Below are 23,489 nucleotides of genomic sequence, written 5' to 3'. Positions count from 1 at the left end.
TCTGTCATTAAAATAAGTAAAAACAAGCCTAATAATTGTTCCCAGAATACCTCTCAACTTTAACAGAATCTTAGCTTATTTGATATATATATATACACACTTATATACATACATTTGTAATACAGCTATTTGGACAGGATTGTGCTATTTAAGAGAAGTACAATTCCAAATGTTTGCAAGACGAAATAACAAGCTGTACTTTTTGCAGAATATTTTCAGCTAGAAAAATAAGTTTTACATGCAAGGAAAATGGAAACTTTGGTTTGGTTTGTAGAAATATATCATACTAATATATTTGGGTCCACAATATTTCCTATAACATCTCACTCTACTGGGCTCATATAAAAGCTACTCATCTGTTTTTAAAACTTAGATTCTTGTATGGATTGGAGAATGTTAGAGACATATTACAGTGGATTTGGGCAGAGGTCCTAGGAATACCCACATTCTATCCTAGCCCAGCCACTCCTATGAGATCCTCTGGTGAGCAGTTAGGCATGGAGGAATGTGACCAGCAAAAGTACTTTCCTAGCTGGACTTTTGGCCCCAAACCCAAATGTAGAGCATTAGTGAAGGAGGCTATCGATGTCACGAGTTACTGTTGCCTGAAATCTACCTTGAAAACAAGGAAAGGGGAAAATTCTATTCTTTACCTTTGCAACAAGCCCAGGCTTGCCTCTGGACTGTAGACAATGAGGTGGGAAGAAAGCTCCAAGCAGAGCATGCCAGCTCTCTTGAAAGGGAGCACAGGAGCAGTGAGAGACACTGACTCCAGTGCCAAGAGAGGCTCCAGGGCTCCTCAAGTCTCCCAGTTCCAGATTGATCTAAGCCTGAGGATCTGAGAGCCCAAAGAAAGACTGAAGAAGGGAGCCAAGGAGAAAGTGAGATTCCCCCTCCTGTATCCTAGGAACAAAATATACTCAAAGGAAACAAACAATGGAAGAAGAGGATGGGCCTTCTCCCCAGTCTGGTGGAAGAGACACACAAAGAAATGACGCTACGGTGAGTGTTTGCCCCAATACAGGTGCCTTCACATAGAAACTGCATTAAAAAAATAGACGGCCTAATTAATACCCTTGACTTTGACTAAGTCAGCCACATTCTTCATTAGGGAATTCGAGAGTTTGGGGACTTTGATAGGAGAAACTATGGGCTTCAAGTGAAAATTTGTCACAATTTTACTCTCCAAGGTATTTTTACGTATTATAATATCTTTGCATCTTCATGTACAACATACCTACACATGCACGTACTTACATCCAAGGAATCCTCCTCCCCTAATTGTGAGTAGGAAACTACCTTTAGAGTGCTTCATATTTATTAGCTTCTTTTACAGTGGACAATCTTTTAGGTCAGGAACCATATCTTGCTCTGTCAACCCAGTAAATACAAACAAAGGATTTGAACCAATGAGAATAAAGTTGACTAAAGGCGATCTGTCCTGCTTCATAGATCCAGCAAGTCTTGGCCAATCTAAAATTCAAAACAGATGGACAACTTGAATTCTTTTATTTCCATTTTTGCTGCACACCTACAGTAGTTCCTATTTTGTGAAAAGATAAATTGTGTTATAACAGATGTCTATTGTTTTGGGAATTGTCAAATTATCCTTGGCTGTGAAAGAAACATGTGCTATATATGAGTGGTCAAATCAAAGTCTATAATCCAGGACTGAACCTCAATCTTTTCCCAGTACCTGAGTCACTTCACCCAACATTTATGTACTGCCTCTTCTGTGCAGGGCGGTGCCATAACTGTGGGAGATTTTAAGAGAAATTAAACACTATCTCTGCCCTTAACAAATTTATAGATTATAGGGGAGACAAATAGAAACTCAGGCCTGTAACCTGACCTTTCCCAAGAAGCCTTGTTAAACTTAAGCCACGTATCTACACTGACTCCGACTCCTTCTTCCACTGGCACCAGGTGTCACTTCCAAACTCCCAAACTGGAGACCTGAACACCTTTCAGGATATGCCCCCTCTCCTGCCTTTCTGAACACGCCTTTGAATAAAATATTTCAAGAGCCCATTAGCAGGAAACCCTTTTTACAATTTTGACGATAGAGTCTCCTTCACACCCAAAAGCTGTGAGTTTTTCCAGTAAGAGTGGGCTTAATCCCAAGTCCTCAAAGCTATATCCTGGTGGCACATGTCAGCAGTCAGCAAGGAAGAAGCCTTAAGTATCACCCCTGAAGTGTTCAAATTCTGATGGTTATATAGAAGAGGTTCTCAACACTCACTATGCATCACAATCACGAGACGGATTTTAAAACCTGCAGATTCCTGGACCCCAGCCCCAGACTTTCCAGTTCAGTCAGTCTGAGAATGGCTTCAGGCATTGTTTTTAAATTTTTTAAATCTCTCAGTCATTTTAGGTGCAGCCAGGTTTGAGAACTGCTCTACACAGAACTTGAGATGGGGTGAAGGATTTTCTCAGCCTCAGTGACACTTGATTGATGTTGAAAAAGACTAAGGGGACGTCTTTCTTTATTCTGCTGCACAAAACCCTGAGCCTGTGGTATTTCTGGCCCTCTTATTAGAGTGATCTAATTTGTGGATGGCCAGCTCCTCAATTCATTCACTCTTTCTTCCCATCTGCTGTAGACTGAATGTTTGTGTCTCCCCAGAATTCATATATTGAAGCCCTGATTCCCAATGTGATGGTATTTGGAGCCTTTGGGAAGTAATTAGATTTAGATAGAGTCATAAAGGTGGAGCCCCCGTGATGGGATGAGATGGGATGAACCCTTACGAGAAAAGGAAGAGGCATGAGAGCAGCTTTCTCTCTACCTGCTATGTGAGGACATAGTGAGAAAAAGGCTGTCCATAAGCCAGGAAGTGGGCTCCCACCAGGAACCAAATCTGCAGCCACCTCGATCTTGGACTTCCCAGGTTCCAGAACCGTGAGAAACAAATGTCTGTTAAGTCACCTAGTCTATGGTATTTGTTATAGCATCCCGAGCTGACTAAGATATCCCCCTTGTGTAAAACCCTTACCTACTGTTTATTTTTTTTGTAGTTCCTCGCGACGCTTAATGTACCCTCACAATTTGCAGAGTGTTTAATGGATGTCGTTGGTTTTCTATGTTCACATTTCTCAACCCCAAAAGGAAAATTCAAATTTTTGCCTGGTGACACTTGAGTCAGACAAGGATTCCACAAATTGATTATAACTTGCAGAAATACAAGACACACTATCCTTTTAGAGCATTATCATCTTCATAACTGCCGCGTATCTATCACGTGGTGAGACCAGTGAGGCGTTAATCATCCCTCCACAAAGAAGATCACTGTTGACCTCAGACCCCAGTATTCCCTGCCAAAACCAAGACTCTCATTATCCTTAAAAATATATACCTAGGACAGCTTTTGGCTCAGAATTAAATACAGCTCCCAAAATTATTTTAAATGCTTAAATTTTTTTGATTGCTTTTATTCAAGTAAGATGCAAATATTTATTTTTTATTATTATTATTATAAATATTTATTTATCATTATTTAATTTTGCTGCCTCTTTCTCTTTTTTAAGGGCACTAAGCCCATCACGGAGGCTCCACTCTCATGACCCTATCTACATCTAATTTTTTTACTACTTTTATTCAATTTAATTTAAATTTTTTATTGTTTTTATTCAAGTAAGATGCAAATATTCTTTGCACATTTGCCTGGAGATCAACACATAAATACTATCAACTTGCCTGCGTGGGTCACAGAGTATACTAGACGCGAGCTGATATGCTTTGTGCATGGCACATAGCTCATAAAAACACTTGTTTTAGGAAGGGCTTTTTGGCTTTCAGGTAGGTATTTGGTTTTGAAGGGTTTACAAATAAGAAATCTTTAACTGAGCACCTAGTATGTTGCTAGGACAGTGCTAGAGCCTCTGGGAGGTACAAAAGATGTGAGCTCTGATGGAAGAAGACAAGACACTCATGACATGAAAATAATAATGAGCCACTCTGGGGATTCCAAGGAGGCGAAGGTCAATGAGAGCTGGAATGACGAGGAAAGGCTTCTTGGAGGAGGCAGGAATTGACATGGGCCTGGAAGGTTGTGTAAGATTTGGATAAAAATAGAGATAATAAGAGTGCATTTAGGCAAGAGGAATAACATGTCTGAAGAAGTCATGGCAGCAATGTGCAGTGTTCAGGAGGACAATCAAACAGGCCTGGATGTGTGACTTTTAGCGTGTTAGTTAACCGATCTGAGCCTAAGTTTGCTCGTGTGTTCAACGCAGACAATAAGAATCAGCTAAGCAGAATAACTCATAAGATTGTTGTGAGGATTAAGTGCAATCAGCCTTTGGAGTTAGTGTCTAGAACAAAAAGCATTCAATGAAAAGTAGCCTTGTTGTTATACTTATTACTACTACTATATTTATTATCACTTAATCAAGAGAAGTATCCAACAAGAAAAAAGTAGAAATATCTATGGACCATAGAGTGTGGCTAGATTTTGGAATACTATAAATTTGAGGAGAAAGAATAACAAGGAATCGAAGTGTTTGAACAGATGGGTAACAATGGAAAAGACAGTCAAGGAGGACCAGGAGGAAGCTCTTGGTTGTATTTATGTGAGAGCAAGAGATGTTCTAACCCTTTGTTATTGACCAAGTTACTGATTTAAGGGCATCCGTCATGAAAGAATAACCAACTGCAATGCCATCGTCCACCTGGAAAGAGATTCAGGCAGAAATGCATGAGTTTTTTCACCTCACTTCTTAAAAGTCATAAAAGCCCCTTCTCAGTTATTCTTAGAAAGAAAAATATGTTTTGCCAACAACATACTATTTAGGAACTGGGAGTGTTTCTACTGAACACCCGTTTTAGCAAGGGTATTGTATTATTATGACATGCTGAGATATCTATTTCTGGAGTTCTGGGGGGTTTGGTTTGGTTTGGGTTTGGTTTGGTTTTGGTTTTTCGAGGAGGAGAGAGGAAGTGACTTGACAGTAAAACACTCCTTCATGACAGAAATAGACCGCGTGGTTTTAGTTAGGAAGCAGTGTAGTGTCTATTCAGCTGAGCAGTAAATCAAGGCTTTGTGGGCATGGCAGGCTCTGACAACTGAAGCTCATCTTCCCCACGTTCGGGAGACGTCGGCCGCAAGTCCTTACAGTAAGTAACTGCAGACTTAACTGCAGAGTGTGGCTTGGCTTCCCAATCACTCTCCACCCTACTTCCACCAGCAAATGCAAAAAAATAGAGCCAGCTATACCCCGTGGAGGCTGGGAAAGGCTCTGTATCACTTTCAGCCTTAATAATTCTCTCTACGCCCATCATTTGGATTCATCCAGCAGGAAAGTGCTCAGAGCAACACCTATTATCTCCAGGGTAAGATTCTCAGAAATTACAAAGCGCCCCAAACCAATCTCCTGTACTCTTATAGAGAAAAAATAATTTACCCTGGACAGAAGAATGCAGTCTGGGTTCCTGCCCAATTACATCCAATGGAATATTTCTAACTGAAGCCATTGAGGCAGGACACACATACAGGCATAAAGAATCCTCAGTATTTTCTCTCTTATCCGAATGCCTAAATTTTGACACTTTCGTTGATTATCAGCATCAGAAGAATAACAGGCTTTTGTAGGAATGTTTTTGAAAGGGTGATAAAACAATATTTCAAATTTGCTACTCATTAAAAACTATAAAAGTTTTAGTGCGGATGAAGGTCAAACGTGTTGGCTGAATTATACTTTTTGAATTATATTTGTTTGAATTGTCTGTGGATTTAGGCATCCCTAATGCCATCTTTGCAGAAAAAGTCAGAAGCTGTGTAGTAATATCTAAAGCGTTGCAAAAGAACTGAATGTGATGAAAGGAAATGTAATTATCCTTTATGAATGTCTTTTCTTATATGCAATAAGACTTTCCTTTTGTGGGATTAAGGTGAGGGGTAAGGACGGACATGAGTGGTTAGTATAGAAGATAGGGTCTTAAACTCCACTCTGCATAAAAATCGCCTGAGGAACCCTCCCACAGCAAAGATTCTGAAGTGAGGCCAAGGAATCTGCATTTTTACACACAATGTAATTCTGATGCAAATTGTCCTTGACCCACAGTTGGAGAAATTCTGGTAGAGTTAAACCTCTGTAGTTGCTGGTATTGAAAGACAAAACCACCTGCACCACGTGGTCTATATGGTGGTATTTCGGGGAATTTGGTCTCATTTGGTATAGCTGAGGCCCCTTTATACAAGGCATGGATTAGCAGTGTTTGCTTGGGGAAGGGAAAAAAGCCTAAACATCCATAATTTGCCAGGTGCTGCGTGTGTCCATGATCACATAAGATATCAAGGAATTAACAAATATTCCTCATTTCTACTGGGCTCTTCAAAGGACAAGTGTTAATTTTCACACTAGCACTATATATGACTTCAGGAAAAAGAGAGTCACATGAATTTCCAACTACTCATCTTCCCTTAGGGTGCATAAAAATCCCCTCCAATCTATTTTTGGTCTCTTCTCAGAATGAGAGTTAGATTTTTACCTAAGAAAATTCCATGCAGTACAGATTTTAAATTTGTAGTTATCAACCCACCTATTTCTCAGAATGTTAGGAAATTTTAGTCATGAAGCAAAAGGTATAATAAAGCTTCTTATAGATAACCATAATCTTGGACACTTTAAAGGTTAGGAGTCAATGAGAAACTTTTCTCCTTGGCCATGCTTCCTAACTCCGAAGCACAGCCCAAGAAATTATTGGGGTGATTCATTAAAATCACCAAGTCAACAGGTGCTGAGGAAAAGAATCTGCAGTGTGAAGAGTAAGATTTGAATTGTAATGAGTGCATGGGCTCCCTTTAAAAGTGCTTCTGCTGTTATCTGCAGAAAGTGCTCACGTCTTGGCTCTGCCTCATATCGGCTGTGTGACCACAGGCAGGTTACTTGGCCTCTCTGATCATTAGCTCCCGTATCTTTAAATGTGGGGATAAAAATGCGCATCTACAAGTGTGATTATTAGGAGTAAATGAGACAAAGCAAGCGGAAGTGCCTAGCAGAACGCCTGACTCACAGTGGATGCTCAGTAAATTTGATATTTCCCCATGATAGCGTGAATATTTAATTTGGAAAGAAAGAAAAGCAAGTGAGGATGAAATAATTTAATTCATTTGGAGCTTGTAAGTAGTTTTAAAAATGTAACATATGAGATCACGATGGTCAAGACATTGCTTTTCGAGATAGTCAGTTTTAAATCTTGACTCAGCCCCTTAGTAACCTTGTGACTTCACGCAAGTGACTAAAAGTTTTTAAGCTTGGGCTCCTCATTTGTAAAAATGGGACTAACATAGAGATATTGTGAGAATTTCCAGGAGAAAAAATATAAACTACTTAGTATAAGGTCTGGGACAAGATGAACCTTCCGTCTGCCGTAGTTGTTATTCATATCATTATCTCATTATTATTATTATTCATTAACAATACCAAAGAGATCAAGGCCCTTGAATGTTCATTTCTAGGCAAACTTATTTTGGTACAAGTCCCGTAAGTTTGCAAAAGATCAAATTACATGATCTTGGCCTTCTGGCAGAACAACTTTATCAGCCTCAAAAGTAACCTCTAAACTGTTTTCCAGATCACTGGAGGCTGGCCACATACTATTTGGCTTCCAAGTCCCGGAATGATTGTCATCTTTGCAGAGAGCTCCAGCCAGCCAGATTAAAGACCTGGCACACTCCTTTACAAAGTAAGCAAATCCCGCAACACTTTGAGTAGGAAGGTGGTCGTGAAGTTAACCCTTATGGCTTAAATCACAGGAAAATGCCTTTACCCCCAAGAATCCATTTACTTCTGGCAAAATGTGGGCCTTGCATACCCTTAAAGAAATAAAAATATGTATAGATTTAACTCAATTATTCAGGGTAATAAAAGAAAGACATATGCATGATATGCAAATTAGGTAACAGATATGCAAATCACAAGCCAAGTCTTTCCTTGAATTAGAAACAATTAAGAATTGGCTCCTACAGTTAAGAAGATACAGAGGAAAGTGTAACTCTCATCTGGTTCCATGCAGCTAAAATATCCAGGTGTGTGGAAGGGAGAGGGGGCAGAAACTGGGTATGAATGATTCTGCTGTTTCAGACCTTTAGAAATGATGTTTCGGGGAGAGAAGTTGGGAGTTTCTCTCCCTAGCCTGACCTTGTTATTCCCAGCACGTGTTGTCAAGATTTAGCGGCAGCTCCTTTCTCAGAATGACTCTAGCTTTCAGAAGATTCAAAACTCAACACTGGTTTTAGGTTTCTTGAAGTGATCGCTAACCCAGGCACCTCCAATTCATTGGAAGACAGCCATATTTATAAAATCTATTTCCTTATTTTTTGGAAAGATAATTTTCCACCCATACTTGAAGATTTACTTTACAAATATTTCCTGTGCCGGGCCCTGTATGAGACACTCCACATGCATTATTGCATTGAATGCCCCATGATGTAGGCACATTAGCCCCAGTAGACTTGCAGCTAGTATTATCCGCCTCAAGGGGTGTCCTGCTACAGGCCCTGTAGATAACAAGGAGCAGAAGCTGGGGGGAGGTGGGGTCCTGAAGATCTATCTTGACCCCAAATCCATGTTCTTTCTCTAGACATTAAAGAAAAACTGAAAGAGTGATGCAGAGCCTCTGTCCTAAAGGAGGAAGGCATGATCTGCAGCAGAAATGTACCTATATGCCACCAAACGAGGTGGAGAAAATAAACACAATAAGATTGCAAATACTTGGGGCAGGTGGGGGGGGTGCTGGTGAAAGAAAGAAGAAGTTGCATCTGCTTGGAGCAATCAGGAGAGATTTCTTGGAGGAGGTGGCATTTGAAATGCACTTAATGTATTTTGATAAAGAGGGAGATGGGGAGGCATTCCACAGGGCTAGAGTAGCAAAGGAGAACAGCACATTGTAGAATCTGACTCGAGCATAAGTTGTGAACATTGGAAGGGTGGGGCATTCTATAATGACAGACTGAACACGTATTGTACTAGTTAATTCTGTTGGTGAAGAAGAGTTTTCTAAAAGTACTTTTGCAAGGGAAGCTGTGCTTTAGGAAGATCATCTGGAGCTGTGCATAGGAACAAGTGGGTTGGGGGAGACAGGAGGCTGGAAGACTCATCGGAAAGCCTAGTAAGGATCTGAATAAGGATGGGGGAGTGAGTGACAATGGAGAAGGGACCAGCCATGACTGTCTTCACCAGTTTTTCCAGCTCGTAGCACAGTGCCTGGTACTAAATTGATTCTCAGTGTGGAAGGATGGAAGCCAGGGAGGAAACGAGAGAGGGTGTGAAGGAAGGAAGGAGGCATGGAGGAAGGGAAAGTATTAGAGACATTGCTCATTAGGACTTTGGGAACTTGTATTGAATATTCTCAAGTTGTAAATGTCAATCCAGAAAAAAAAAAGAGTACATGTAAAAACTGGTTAAATCCAAGTAAGTTCTCTTGTCTAGTCAATTGTATTCTGCCAATGTCAATTTCCTGGTTTTGATAACGTACCATAGTATGTAAGATGCTAACGTTGGGGAAGGCTGGATGAAGGAAACATGGGACTTTTCTGTACATGTTTTGCAACTTCTTGAGTCCACAATAAGTGGACTTGAGTTCAAAATAAAAGTTTTTTTAAAAGTCAAGACAAGTGGTGAAACACTTCCATCCCCTTGTTCTATCAGACAGCTGTCCTCGCTCGTACTCTCTTTGGCGGGTCACCAGGCTGGGTTAGAACAGAGTGACCTGCGGGATGAGACTGCCTCGGTTAGGTTTCCCAGCCTCAGGGACATGCCCCCTAATCTCTGACATTCCTCCAAACCCTTTATTTCCCTTATCTCCCAAAGAGTTGTTATTTTTTCTAGATATATCAAAGTTCACAAGTGTTGCATTTCAAAACCTTTCTCATTCCACAGCTCAGTACATCAAAAGAGCTAAAAAAGGTGTTATCTTTATATTCACATTTTCTTTTAAATTTCTGCATCTCAGAGTTCAATTCATTAAATTCACTGTGTCTTACCCATCAGTCCACACGAGTTACGATTCCATTCTATTCTATTTACTTATAATTGTTACTAGGTAATAGGTCAAGTTTGGGGTACTCATGATGGGACACCCTTCTAAAGTTTTTGAAATAAAACATTTAATGAAATAGGTAAATTGTGTCTTAGAGTGAATTTATTATTCCATTATTTTGAAATAGCTTCTAAATGTATTTAGGATAAAAGATGTTAAGAAAAGGAAATTGTAGGATTTTAAGATGATTTGGTACCACAGGTTTCATCACTGAGTTTGGAACCCTACACTAAACAAGTGGTATTTGGGACCAAAGCTTTGGATTCTATTTAATTTTTAAGGAAATGCCCACAGCGTATGTATCTTTCTCTATAGCTAATTTGGAATACCCGAATATCTAGTAAATATCTACTTGAGCTTTTCTTTCTTTTTCTGCCTTTCTCCATCTCTTTTTCTTCCATTTCTTTCTTCATTTTCTTACCTTAAAAAATGGGTTATCCTTATTATACTGAAAACCTTCCATAAAAGAACCCAGCAGACTTTCTAGGAAATAGGCTCTATTTCTGAGTTAATTTCAAGAGGTACACATAATCTTGGGAAAGAAAACAGGAAAACACATGTGAAGTCCCATTTCACTTGAACTTCAAAACCCAAGTGTAGGAAACAGCCCAAAATGAATGAATATTAGATTTCTTCAAACTGCTTATTCTATGGAAGGAATTATGGTCACTACTTTTAAGTTTTCAAAATATGTTTATGAATATAACTCTACCCAGCATTTGTGTAATGCTACTCTTTTCAAAATGGTTTCATTTAAACTGCTATGGTCTGACTGTTTGTGTACCCCCAAAATTCACATGTTGGAATCCTTATGCTCAATGTGATGGTGTTAGAATGTAGGGCCTTTGGGAAGTGATTAGGTTATGAGGGTGGAGATTTCATGAATGGGATTAGTGCTCTTATAAAAGAGATCCCGCAGAGCTCCCTAGCTCCTTCCATCACATGAGGACACGACAAAGTCTGCAGCCCAGAAGAGGGCCCTTACCCAACCATGATCTCAGACTTCCAGCCTCCTGAACCGTGAGAAATAAATTTCTGTTGTTTATAAGCCATCTGGTCTGTGGTATTTTGTTACAGCAGTCCAAATGGACTAAGCCATAAACCAACTCATGTGACCACAAAAATCACGTGACTGTCCTTAAATCTGAAAAAGGTACAGATGAAGGGATAAAGAAAATGTGGTACATACATACAATGGAGTATTATTCACCCTTAAAAACAAAGAAGAAAATCCTGCCATTTCTGCCAATGTGGATGAACCTAGAGAACATTATGCTAAGCGAAATTAGCCAGTTACGGAAGGGCAAACATTGCATGATTCCATTTACATGAGGTATCTAAAACAGTCAAACTCATTGAAGCGGAGAATAGAGCGGTGGTTGCCAGGGGCTGGGGGGAAGAGGAAGTGGGAAGTTGTTGCTCAATGGGTATAAAGTTTCAGTTACACAGGATGAATATGTTCTAGAGATCTGCCATACAACATATTGCCTATAATTAACAATACAGTATTATGCACTTTAAAATATGTTAAGAGGATTGATTTCATGGTGTGTTATTGCCACAAAAGCATACACACACATAAATACACACACATATATACACACAGACACAAGTATGCACACACAAAAGAACACAAGCAAATTTTTGGAGGCGACAGATATGTTTAGAACTTGGATTGTGGTGATGGTGTCATGGATATATGCATATGCCCAAGCCCATCTAAATGTGTACACTAAACATGTGCAATTTTTGTATATCAATTATAGCTCAATAAAGCTTACAAAAAGATTTGAAAATATTCCAATACATTATCACTGAAACAACACAGCGACAAGGAGAAATTAAAGTTTGGCGTGCCATTGATCAGCATTCATGATTTTTATCTAAAGTTCTTTTTTTAACTGAATAAGTTATATAAGTTAACATTTTATGATGGTATGATCTGAAAGAGATCATGGTACATTACTCCCTAAATGCTCTGTAGGTCTTTGTTCTTCCCGGATTCTCTTTCATATCGTTGTGAGTATTTCAACCACATACTTTGCCACCCAAAACCCACTTTTCAGCAAAACTCTTAGACTACTACAAATTCCTACTTACCATCCCCTTTTTAAGATTTCCTGATTGTGTGTTGAAATTAGCATATTTACATAAAATGCTTAGGACAGTACCTATGACAAAATGAGTACTTAATAAATTATAGATAATATTATTATCAATACGTTTTATTTGCCACCTCTCCTTCCTGCTTTTTAGAAGCATGATTTTTAAAAAAATTCTTTAGCTTAAACATTTGATTTTTGATATTATTTAATATTTTGCTTTATTTTAAATCTACTGCAAGGAAAATGTGCAAAGGTAGAAAACACCAGAAAACAGAGAAAATACCAGAATAATCTCCCACATTCAAAACTTGTTTTTGTAAAAAAGTATTTTAAAATTCTCCAATCTTCATTGCCCACTGCCTCTAAACAACGTCCCAAAAGATGTGGCATACTTCTATTTATTAGTCTATAGTTTATTTGTCTATAGTTCAGCAATTATTCTGCTAGAACAAATTAGCTTACACAAATAAACAAAAAGCTGAGTCATCCTGTTTGAAAACCAGGCCTTTGATTTTTGTTTTTGGCATTCAAACTTTGCTGCCTAAGAGAGATTATGTTTACTGTAGAGTGAAATAACTCCCATTTTCTTGGACCACTTCGGAGGAGGGGGCCACTCACTGGAAGGGTTAGATCATTTCCAAAGTTAACTAGAAGAGAGGTGAATCTCTCACAATAGAAACAAGAACTTAGATAGAACCCACATGAGCTACAGGAAGGGGATCTTTCTTGGATTTTGCCATGCAGGTACCGCAATGGAGGCAGCAGTTCTCAAGTGAGAGGTGTTAAGATGGCACATCTACATGGAGATAGGCTGGAAGTTGAGCACCTGAGAAATACTTTGGAGCTGAAGAGTATACATCTGTATTAGTCTGCTTGGGCTGCCGTAACAAAATTTCACAGAGCAAGTGGCTTAAACAACATTTATTTTCTCACAGTTCTGGAGGCCAGAAGTCCAAGATCAAGGTGCCAGCAGATTCAGTTTCTGATGAGAGGTGTCTTCCTGGCTTACAGGTGGCCACCTTCTCTTTGGGTCTTTACATGGTCTTTCCTCTCTGCAAGCACTTGGGGAGAGAGAGAAAGGGACAGAGAGAGCTCTCTGGTGTCTCTTCTCATAAGGACACTAATACTATCAGATCAGGGCCCCATCCTTATGAGCTCATTTAACCTTAATTACTTCCTTAGAGACCCTATCTCTAAATACAGCCACATTGGGAGTTAGAGCTTCAACATATGAATTTGGAGGGAGGGACACACACACAAACATTCAGTCCATAACAACATCCCAAGACAACTTGCAGAGCAGGTCGCCTGAAAGCCATCACCTAAACATCATGACACCTTCATGATCGTGTCCAAGTAAGAAAGATCCCCTCTCTGCATCCCACCTAGGGCTTTACCTAAGTTCTTGTTCCTATTGTGAGAGGCACATCTGGGTAGGACGAGAAAGTTACTCTTTAAAAACCATGCTGCGTTTAGCCTTTATCTATAAGCTTCTGGGTTTATTGCACTTTTGCTCTCCCTTGGTACACATAAAGTCTGCTCTGAGTTCCCCTATCTACATTCAGATAAACCAAGGGAAGGGAACTGTGGCTGCATCTGGGCCAGAGATCTGAGCAATGGAGTACTAGCTTCCTGGAGTTATCTCATAGAGTCACCACTGGGGTTGACACCTAGGAGGTGCCAGTCAGGCCTGCTACATCATCCCCCAGCCCCATCTGGAGCATCCCTTTCAGGTCAAATCCTGAAGGTTTAGAAGTTGTTAATGTAATAGGTTGGGAAGTATTCTCTTCCATAGTCCCTTACTTTTCTTTTCTACTATTATTTCTACATTTATTTTCCTTGTGCTTAGAATATCCTGAGCATGTTTTTTGAATGTTGGTTGTGATGGGTTCAATTGTGGCCCCCAAGAAAAGAGATATTGGACTCCTAATCCCTAGTACTCAGAATGTGACCTTATTTGGAAAAAGAGTCTTTAGAGAGGTACTCAAGTTAAAATGAGGTCATTAGAGTGGCCCTAATCCAATATGACTGGTGTCCTTATAAAAAGGGTAAATTTGGACACAGAGAGAGACACCCACAGAGGAAAGATGATGTGAAGACAAGCACACAGGGAAAACACCATGTGAAGATTGGAGTTATGGTGCCATAAGCTAAGGAACCACCAGAAGCTAGGTGAGAAGCGTGAAACAGATCCTTCCTTAACGTCTTCAGAGGGAACGTGGCCCTGCCAACACCTTGATCTCTGACTTCTAGCCTCCAGACCGTGAGACAATAGATTTCTGTTGTGTAAGCCACTCAGTCTGTGCTACTTTGTTGCAGCAGCCCCAGAAATACATCAGCGAAACAAGCTGAGTCAGGTTCTTGTTGGCGTTAGATTACACAGACCTTGCTTTACTTGTTGCAGTATCAGCCACTGATAATCTGGGACCTTCATGAATGATTGGGTCAAAGAACTCTAGGCCTCCAAAGAGGAAAGACCGAGCGGGACCAGATGGGCATTTCAGAGAAGATCTGCCCCAAAAATATTGATTGCAAGGTAGCGAGGGAGGGCGTAAAGACAAAACTGTAGAGATGACAAAATTATGGAAGTGGAGAATAAATCAGGGCTGTCAGGGTTTAGAGAAGGAGGGAAGGGTGTGATTATAAAGAGGGAGCACTAGGGAGTTCCCTAATGGTGACAGAACAGTTCTGTATCTTGATTGCTAGGGTGGTTACGTAAATCAAGGCATGGAATAAAATGTCATAGAACTAAACACAAATACATCAAAAACATAATGAGCGCATTCAGAAGCTGGTGAAATCCAAGTAGTAACATCTGTGGTCGAGTTAGTTGTATTGTTTAATGTCAATTTCCTGATTTTGATAATGTACTGTAGTTACATAAGATGTTAGTTACCATTGGAGGAAGCTGGCTGATGAGTACACGGGCCCTCTCTGTAATATTTTTGCAATTTTTTGTGACTATAATTATTTCAAAACAATGTTTTACTGAAAAGAGAGCTTGGCTGGGAGATAAGAGATAGAGATTCAGTTCTTTCATTTCTCCTACCCACATGGCTTCAGCCTTTGACCTCAATGGCCCCTGTTTAATCCTCTGTTAAATTAATATCATAGAATGTGAATACTCACAACCAGTTTTGAAGAATAGATTTCAAGAGGAGAGAGAGCAAAATATTAAGCATGTATTATGGAACTTCTTAGAATTTCAGTTCTCAATCTAACATTGATTCGACCCTCTCCAATAATTTCTGCTCTGATTTGAACCCTGTTACATAGTCGAAAATAATAAAAAAATGGAACCACCTTGCAGTTATGACACAGATGCACTTGAAAATAACATCATGCTTCCTCAGTTGTCAGCTGGTGATTGCTGCAATTATCCAGTTCAGCTTGTCTCTAACCCTGTACCAGCATTATTTTTACTTTTTTAAAAATGAAATAATTGATTCAGAATAAGTGGTTCCAGACTTAGTCATTAGTATCTTTTAAATTTCTCCTTGGTGCTTCTTTAGCAATCTAATCAGATCTAGTGCACTTCAGTACAATTTTCAGGCAATATTCATATATTCTGTTTTCAAGATTTATTTTTAAAATGATGGTACTTAAGATACTTGGTAACTGAACAAACAAGTTATAGAACAGGATTATGGATACTCACATTTCTGCCTGAAATATACATGTGCGGGTACATGCACGTACGTTTATTTTAATATATGTGTAGAAAGAATCTGGAAGAATAGAATATACACTGTTAACAGTGGTTATCTCTGAAGGATTGAGATTGTGGAAGACTCATTTTCTAAGGAATATGTTTCTATAGTATTTAATCAATAAAGATTAAATTATATTTGATGCCTTTCCCAATTATACTGGCCAACAATATGCATATGATGATCCCATTCCTACCTACATCACTATATACACACATACACACAGACACAGAATGAGTGTGTATTAGCAGATCACTAACCTGCAATAATGATACAGAGGGAAGCTCAGATTACAAAGAAGAATCACAGGCATTGTCATTCTTGTCTCTTACACGTTAATCTAGCCTAACCGGGCCAAACGTCTCAATGCTGCTGGTCCATTTTATCCTGTTCCTAACCTTTTGAGCCCTTCTTGGTCTGCCTCAGAACTGACCTCCGTCTCACCTCTAATCCTTGGAACTTGGTGTTTACAAGTAGTCTGTTGAGTTTGAACCTTAGTTTGGTTTACTCCTATGGCACAGAGTCTCTGTGGGACTTCTTCCCCCTGACCCCGGTCTTGGGAAAGGATTCCAATCCTTGAGCCCATCTGTTCTGCCAGCAATGGCCGGGGCAACAATGCCTAGCAGCGTGAGTAAATTGTGAGGGAGGTAGAGGGATCTAAGTGCTAGCAGCCTGAAAAATGTGCAGGAGGGACTGAAAATGCTCGCTCTTGGATAGAGCATGACCAAAACATGATGACATCATTTATGTGAAAGAATTAAGGATGTAAAGAAGAAAGAACGGGAAGTCACTGCCTGATATGGCTTTTGTACATCCAAATTCAATATATGTGCATCAAAGTCTAGAAATTAAAGGGAGACCTAGAGCTCTCCATAAACAAAGAAAAGGGGAAGACAACACATACAAGGTGTCACCAATGTCCCAAATAGGGGAGATGTGGAAAAGGTGTGGATGCTACCTTAGCAGATAAAACATGGCAGGAGGGGAGGGGTTGCATCCTGAGAGGGTGCCTCAGAGTAGCACAGAGTCTTCAAAAGCTGTGTCATGCCGAGAAGTTGGCTGCTCAGGGGCCACTGGCCCAGGACAGAAGATAAGTTTGTTGACCGTCTGGGCTCCCTTCTACTGAAATCCTCCCCAGCGTGCATACAGAATTGAGCCAAAAGCCAAGACACAGTCATGAAGAAAAGCCGTAGCCCCTACCCTCTGTGGGAGAGATAGAAGATCAGTTCACTAATTGTCAGCAGTATTGCGGTAAGCGGACCACAGCTCTGAAACATTCATGAGTCATAAACTTGAAATCTGATGAGAACTATCACCCTCTCCCCTGGGAAATGTGTCTATGCACACACACAGAAGTGTGTACTGTCTCAGAGATTTCAAGAACCCAGTTTAAGAACTTTTAAATAGAACTTCTCCTTGGAGAAGGTTAAAACTCAGTGGGAAAACAGGAAGCTCTTAGTGTGGAATTTAGCATACTAAAGAAAAATATGGGGGAAATGAAAATAGGAAAATTAATAACAAAATGAAAGCCAAGATTAATAGGCTTAGTAAAATAGCAAAATCTCTTTGGACCAGACTTGAAACAGAAAAGTCATCTAGTAAAACTAAATGTTTCCTCAACGGAACAATAGAAAAACCCCAAGGGTCGAGACGGGGGTGGGAAGCTACCTTATACGAAATAAATAGAGAAGGAGCAGGAAGAAGCTGAATTGACTATGCAAACACCCAAAATACAAATTAAAATTACAAGGAGAAACTTGGTCAGCTTCCTCAAGAGAGCACAGGGAGATAGCAGGTAATTGAACTAAAATCAGAAAAATAAAAGCCAGAAATGAGATGCAAATTGCAAGACACAAACAAAGGCATGTACAAAGTTCTTTAAGCACATAAGGCATGAGAGATAGCCACAGGGATGTTGGCCTTCCAAATTGCTTTTTAATAAATGACAAAAAAAATCTCTTAGCAACTTATAACTGTATAAGAATTTAGTTTGCAAAGTTCCCAGCAGTCAATAATAACAATAGTGAGAATAATAATAATGGGGCCAGTCGGGTGGCATAGTGGTTAAGTTCATGCGCTCCGCTTCAGTGGCTCAGGGTTCACGGGTTCGGATCCCGGGCGCAGACCTATGCCAATCATCAAGCCATGCTGTGGTGGTGTCCCACATACAAAATAGAGGAAGATTGGCACAGATGTTAGCTCAGGGCCAATCTTCCTCACCAAAAAAAAAATACATATAGGAATAAGCATGGCATTGTCAATATGTCACAGGCATGAAACATAAGCCCTAGGCATGAAACTTTGTTTTTATTCATTTATTCCCTCAACATCAATTTCTGGAGCATTTTAGTGGACATCTTAAATTAACAAATCCACATAAAGCACTCAATAAAAGTTAGCTATTAGTATTCTTATTGCTATCAATATTTCTGTTTGCCCAGCATCCATTCCCCCCCTTGTGGTACGAGAAATCCTTTTTCTCTTTGGAAATCACTCTCATCCTACTCTCAATCCATGTGGGTCAAGCAGGGCTGACCTCTGCTCCTAATTTCTGGAAGGTGTACTGACCTTGACTAAGGCAGTCAGAGTGCCACACTTCTCAGTCATGGTGATGGACCCATGGATGGGCCTGTGCCCCAAGCAAAACAATGAAAACCCTAGTTGGGACATTTGCTGAAATGATCTCTTTCTAAGACATGGAGTACTGAGGATCAGATAAGCCTGGAGCAACCAGAGCCATCTTGGCTCCGACAAAGGCAGAACACGTCTAACAGTAAAAGAAATACAAGAAAACATCACCCCAAGGACAAAATTTGAGTCCAGGGACACAGCTTGGATGAAACCACCCACTTCTGTCTCTAGACATTTTAGTTCCATGATCCATTGATTACTTTTTCTTGTATAAGTTAGCATGAATTGCATTTCTATAGCTTGTAACCAGAGTCCTGACCAGAAGCGTGCTTGCCATATGCATGGTTTGTGCTGGAGAAATATTGGGGTCTAAGACAGATGACATCTCTGTCCTCCTGGAGCCCAGAGTCTACTGGGGAAGCCTGGCATGAACAAGTCATTACAAATGTGTTGAGAGTTATAAGGGAGTGCACAGGTGTTTAATGGCAAAGTTTAATGAAAAGTGCATCTCACCTGGTCTGAGAGATCAGAGAAGACTTTTCCAATGAAGTCTTATTCTGAGACACAAAGGATGAAAAGGAGTTCATCTGGTTTAAACAGATGACACTGAAGAAACAAAATTCTTGCACATTTACCAAATCCTTGAACAAAATGCTTACTCCACATATTATATAAAATGCAACTTTGAGTTGACTAATAGAACAGGCAATATTAGAAATGCAGTCAAGGATACACATTACATAGAAATCAAGTCCCCTATAGATTAAAAAAATATATGTCAGATATATTAATTTCTGTAAACAATGAGAAATTATATATAAGGAGATGGCTAAAGAAATGTAGAAGTGTTCGTGAATGCACATTGTCAAAGATTACTCCAGTGATGGGTACTCTGGGAGACCTAACAGTATTGGAGCGGTTTAGATGGTAGAAGGGTATTCTGCTGAAGAGTTGAGGCATTAGGACTTCTGAGGACTGGAAATAAACTTTTGTGGTTTTGGAAAAGTCACGTAAACTTTTAGGCATCAATTTTTTTAAATTTAAAAGAAGACAGAGTTGTAATAGATGACCTCTAAGAGCCCTAGCACTAATTAAATTCTATGATGTGTCTCCAGTCTAGTTTCCCAAAGCTTAATTTTGACATATTAAAGAATCATTCAGACACCTATCAAGGGCTGACTTTCCTGAGTTCATATTTCGCTAGGGCCTTTACACTGATTATTCCCACTGGTAGGATTATAACCTATCTAGAGAACTTGACTTTTAAAGAAAGATAGAAGCTAAAGTCCATGTTTCACATTGTAGAGCATAGGAGGTCGGCACAGTGTGATGCTTTTAAAAATCAAACAGCGCTCCCAAAGCTATTCACAGCAATGTGTCTGGATTGAGAAATGATATGAAAGTAAATTAAATGCATGAGGTATGAATATAAACTAATGTGTCTGGCTTCAAAAAAAGTACCAAGAGGGTATGGTCTCTTTCAAAGAAGTCCCTTGGGAGATGAAACCCTCACCCCAGACATGTGCTCAGCCACAGACCAGGGACTTTTGGAAACTACTTTTTTGAATTGCCTGTAGAGACATTACTTGTTCTTTTGACTACACTTAATAGTGATAAAATTTGTCTTTCGGATGATTTTTGCAAACAATGAAAAGGTACTTAGCTCCTTATTAGGTGAATAAAATGGGTAATCAAGCTGCAGAATTCCACTTTGATTTGAAACACGAAGCAGTGAGTTTTGTTCCCCTGTGCTCAAACCGACTCTAGGGCAATTCCAAATAAGATCTAAAGAAATAAAAGTTTGGAACGATGACAATATCTCGAGAATAAGTGTATCTCCTGCTATGGCGACTACTCAAATACATGCTCTGGGCTGACTGCTGTGTAGATAATTTTTTAATCACCTATTACAGCAAATTGAATATATGTAGAATTAAAATTGGGGACCCTCCAATGATTCTCTGTGAATTCATCATTCTAAAATACTTTGGAGCCTCTGACCTGAGCCATGTCCCGTACGTAACAGGCACTCAAAGAACAAGCACAGAATAAAGAAGGGCAGAAGGAAACGAGAAGCAGAGCTTGTCCTTGAGTTTAAATTCCTATTGTGGAAACCTAAAAAGAGAGCATCTGGCAATAGACGGTGACGCTAGGATGAAAATTCAAGACTATAGTGACGGGGCTTTGGGGAAATTAAAGTTCATTTCTCAACAACATTTTGAAAAATTAATGGGATCTAACTAAATATATTCATTTTAAGCTTAAGAGACAAGAAAAGTTTCCTAACTTATATTTGGAGTAACATCTTTGAATAAATCTACTACTGCATATTACTTCTAAATCCCAAACCAAATTTTTTAAGAATTTAAGAAATCTAGACGTTGTCTTTCCTACATGTTTACTGCCACTGGTTGTAACTCTTTACAATTAAATTAACCATATTCAAATCCCACATTAGTTCACAACCAGTTTTTACCCTTGGAGAAAAGATACTTTGTCATTTATAACTTATTTTAAAAATTCAAAGAAACTCACTAGTTCTTAATTTTAAAAACCATAATAAAAATAATCTATGTTAGTATCCTAGCTTTCCCAACTTACTTAGGCAATACTCGAAAGGGCACTGTGAACCAAAAGGTTCCAGAATGATTTTATATGCTCGAAATGCTTGGAGGAAAAACTGGTAATATACATTACAATGTGATTCCTACTCTGTAATGCATGTAGTGACATTATTAACTACACATTAAATAAAGATGTTTCAAACAACCTACTTGCAAGATGTATACTGAGGTAAATTATAAGATATACTAAGGAATGGGAGAAGACAAAAGAGAACAGTTAAGATGATCATATTTTACCATTAGAGAAGTCTCCCAATACTTCACTGCACACATTGACTCTGCAAATAGTATCGTTAATTTCTACTTAAGAGAATTTAAATGCCCTCAGATAGTATTTATTTCAAGTCGGAAGCCATCTAAAAATGTTTCTCTAAGTTTATCTTTAGCCTCTAATGTTGAAGCCAACATTACTCTTAAGCAAATATGTGAAATAAAATTTTTTCTTCCTGAGACAAAGGAAAACATACTTTACTTCATCCATTTTATAAAATGACCTAACTCAAAATTGTGACTGCATCAGCAAATTCATCTACCCAATTCTCTGTTAAAAGATTAGGGGTATGCCACTTCAGGGTGTAAATTCTACAAGAGAGCATGCATTGCTCTGCTCATATGGAATTGAGTTGAGCCAAAAAAGATTTTACAAGAACAAAATTTTCATATTTTCTGGGTCAGCACAATCCCATAGAGTATAGTGGTCCCAGAGGCAGGGGCCAACTTCTCCAAGAACCTAAATACTGACTTTGGAAAATGGTTCTTTCAGTTGTAATTTCCACCATTCCATCTCCTCCCTCCATTTAAAGTCACATAGAAGAAAAAAGAGTATTCCTAAAACAAAGATTGAAGCTAAATTTGATACTTTCTTTTGTTGCTTGATATTCTTCTACAGTTAAACACTAAAACAGTCTTGCACATTTTCACAATTCACATGTTTTCTCCATATCTAATCAATTGACAAGTATTAGTCAAGCCTACTGTGTGGGCCTACAGAAAATGGCCCTTGCCTTTGCTGGATTGAGGTCTAGTGGGGCAGACAGGAGCTATGTGGGAAAGAATAGCAAAACCTATTAATAAGTGCTCATTTGTGGGGTTCAGACTGTGTGTTCTGGGGGAATTGAGAAGAGGGATATGTTTGGAAGCTGTACTGTGCAGTGAGCAAGGGAAGTGGTCCACGTAGAGGGTGACAGATAAATGTCACCCTGGTGAGACAGTATGTTCAAACCTCATGTCTGTCACTTGTTTGCAGGGTGATGGACAGGCTTGCTAGCTCTTTTCTCTAAACCTCCATGTTCTCGGCTGTATAAGGGGATAAGAACAGTAGCTCCCTCATGGGTTATCACGAGGATTGCCAGAAGTGATGCTTAACACAGTACCTGGCATACAGCTATGAGCTACTAGTTAGTCAGGAGATAGGACTTAATCAAGGTTTTGGCTGATGGATAGGGTTTTCTTAAGATAAAGGAGGAGATGATTTCAGGAAGCAACATGTGAACAAACCCAGAGGCAGCAATGATGATGCAGTTTAGAGATAAATAGTATTGAAGTTTTCACTCTTTATACCAACTTACACTAAGAAGATACAGTCTTACTGAACAAATATTTTGTATATTTAACCACAGGAAGAATGTAGATTCCTACTCCTGTTTCCCTGGAGATGTTGATTCAGTAGGTGTATAGAGAGATCCAAGAATCTGTATCTTAAAACACATTCACATATTTTCATCAATTTGAGGGTACACTAAGCCAATAAATCTATGTTATGCCTAGTATTCACAACACTCCAACACTAGCTATTCTGTGATTCTATGAAAGCACATTTTAACATAAATTGTTGGTAATTTTTTTTTTAATTTTAATGACTCAAGGCTGCATATTCTAGAGACAGAGTGTGGAGTCGTTAAGAAGGAGGTGGAAAGCACAGATAGAATCCCAGAATTTTGGGTAGTGACGTTAGATAACACCTCTTCATCTGAGAAAACTAAGACCCAAAGGAATTAACCGACTTGTTATATTCCCTGTGTAGTAGCTATAATATCTGAGGCCTTGAATGAGAAAACACCTGGTCTTTCATTTTGCATAGGCAGTTGAAGGAATTCAATATTGTTCTGTATAGAAGGGGTCTAGCTGGACAATAGAAAGGCCGTGAGCCTCCAGATGTGCTAACAAGTGGCTCTTCTTCTGCAGGTGCAGAGGCGAGTCCTGAAATCCATTAAAGAAAACACATATTGATTTCACTTGGAGTCAATCAAAGGTGTATAAAATCAGCTGGTCTCAGTGGAAAAACCAGCGGCCTTGCTGTGCAACTTGAGAGGAACTGAAATCTCCAGCTTTAGCCTACTGTAAGCAAGTATCCGTGATTACACCAACCCCTCCC

At 39.3% G+C, this 23,489-nt stretch overlaps 1 long non-coding RNA gene across 1 annotated transcript; it reads left to right on the top strand.

The window, feature by feature from the left end:
- Positions 1 to 781: 781 nt before the first annotated feature.
- On the top strand, positions 782 to 23,465 carry LOC147912311 (uncharacterized). The gene is made up of 3 exons (XR_015550051.1): positions 782 to 1,002; positions 7,580 to 7,690; positions 23,300 to 23,465. It is a non-coding gene; the product is annotated as an uncharacterized LOC147912311 (long non-coding RNA).
- Positions 23,466 to 23,489: the final 24 nt, after the last annotated feature.

Source organism: Ceratotherium simum, chromosome 37, assembly GCF_057802395.1.
Source record: "Ceratotherium simum simum isolate JZ-2026a chromosome 37, ASM5780239v1, whole genome shotgun sequence".
NCBI lineage: Eukaryota > Metazoa > Chordata > Mammalia > Perissodactyla > Rhinocerotidae > Ceratotherium > Ceratotherium simum.
This window is presented reverse-complemented; position numbering and strand designations above follow the sequence as displayed.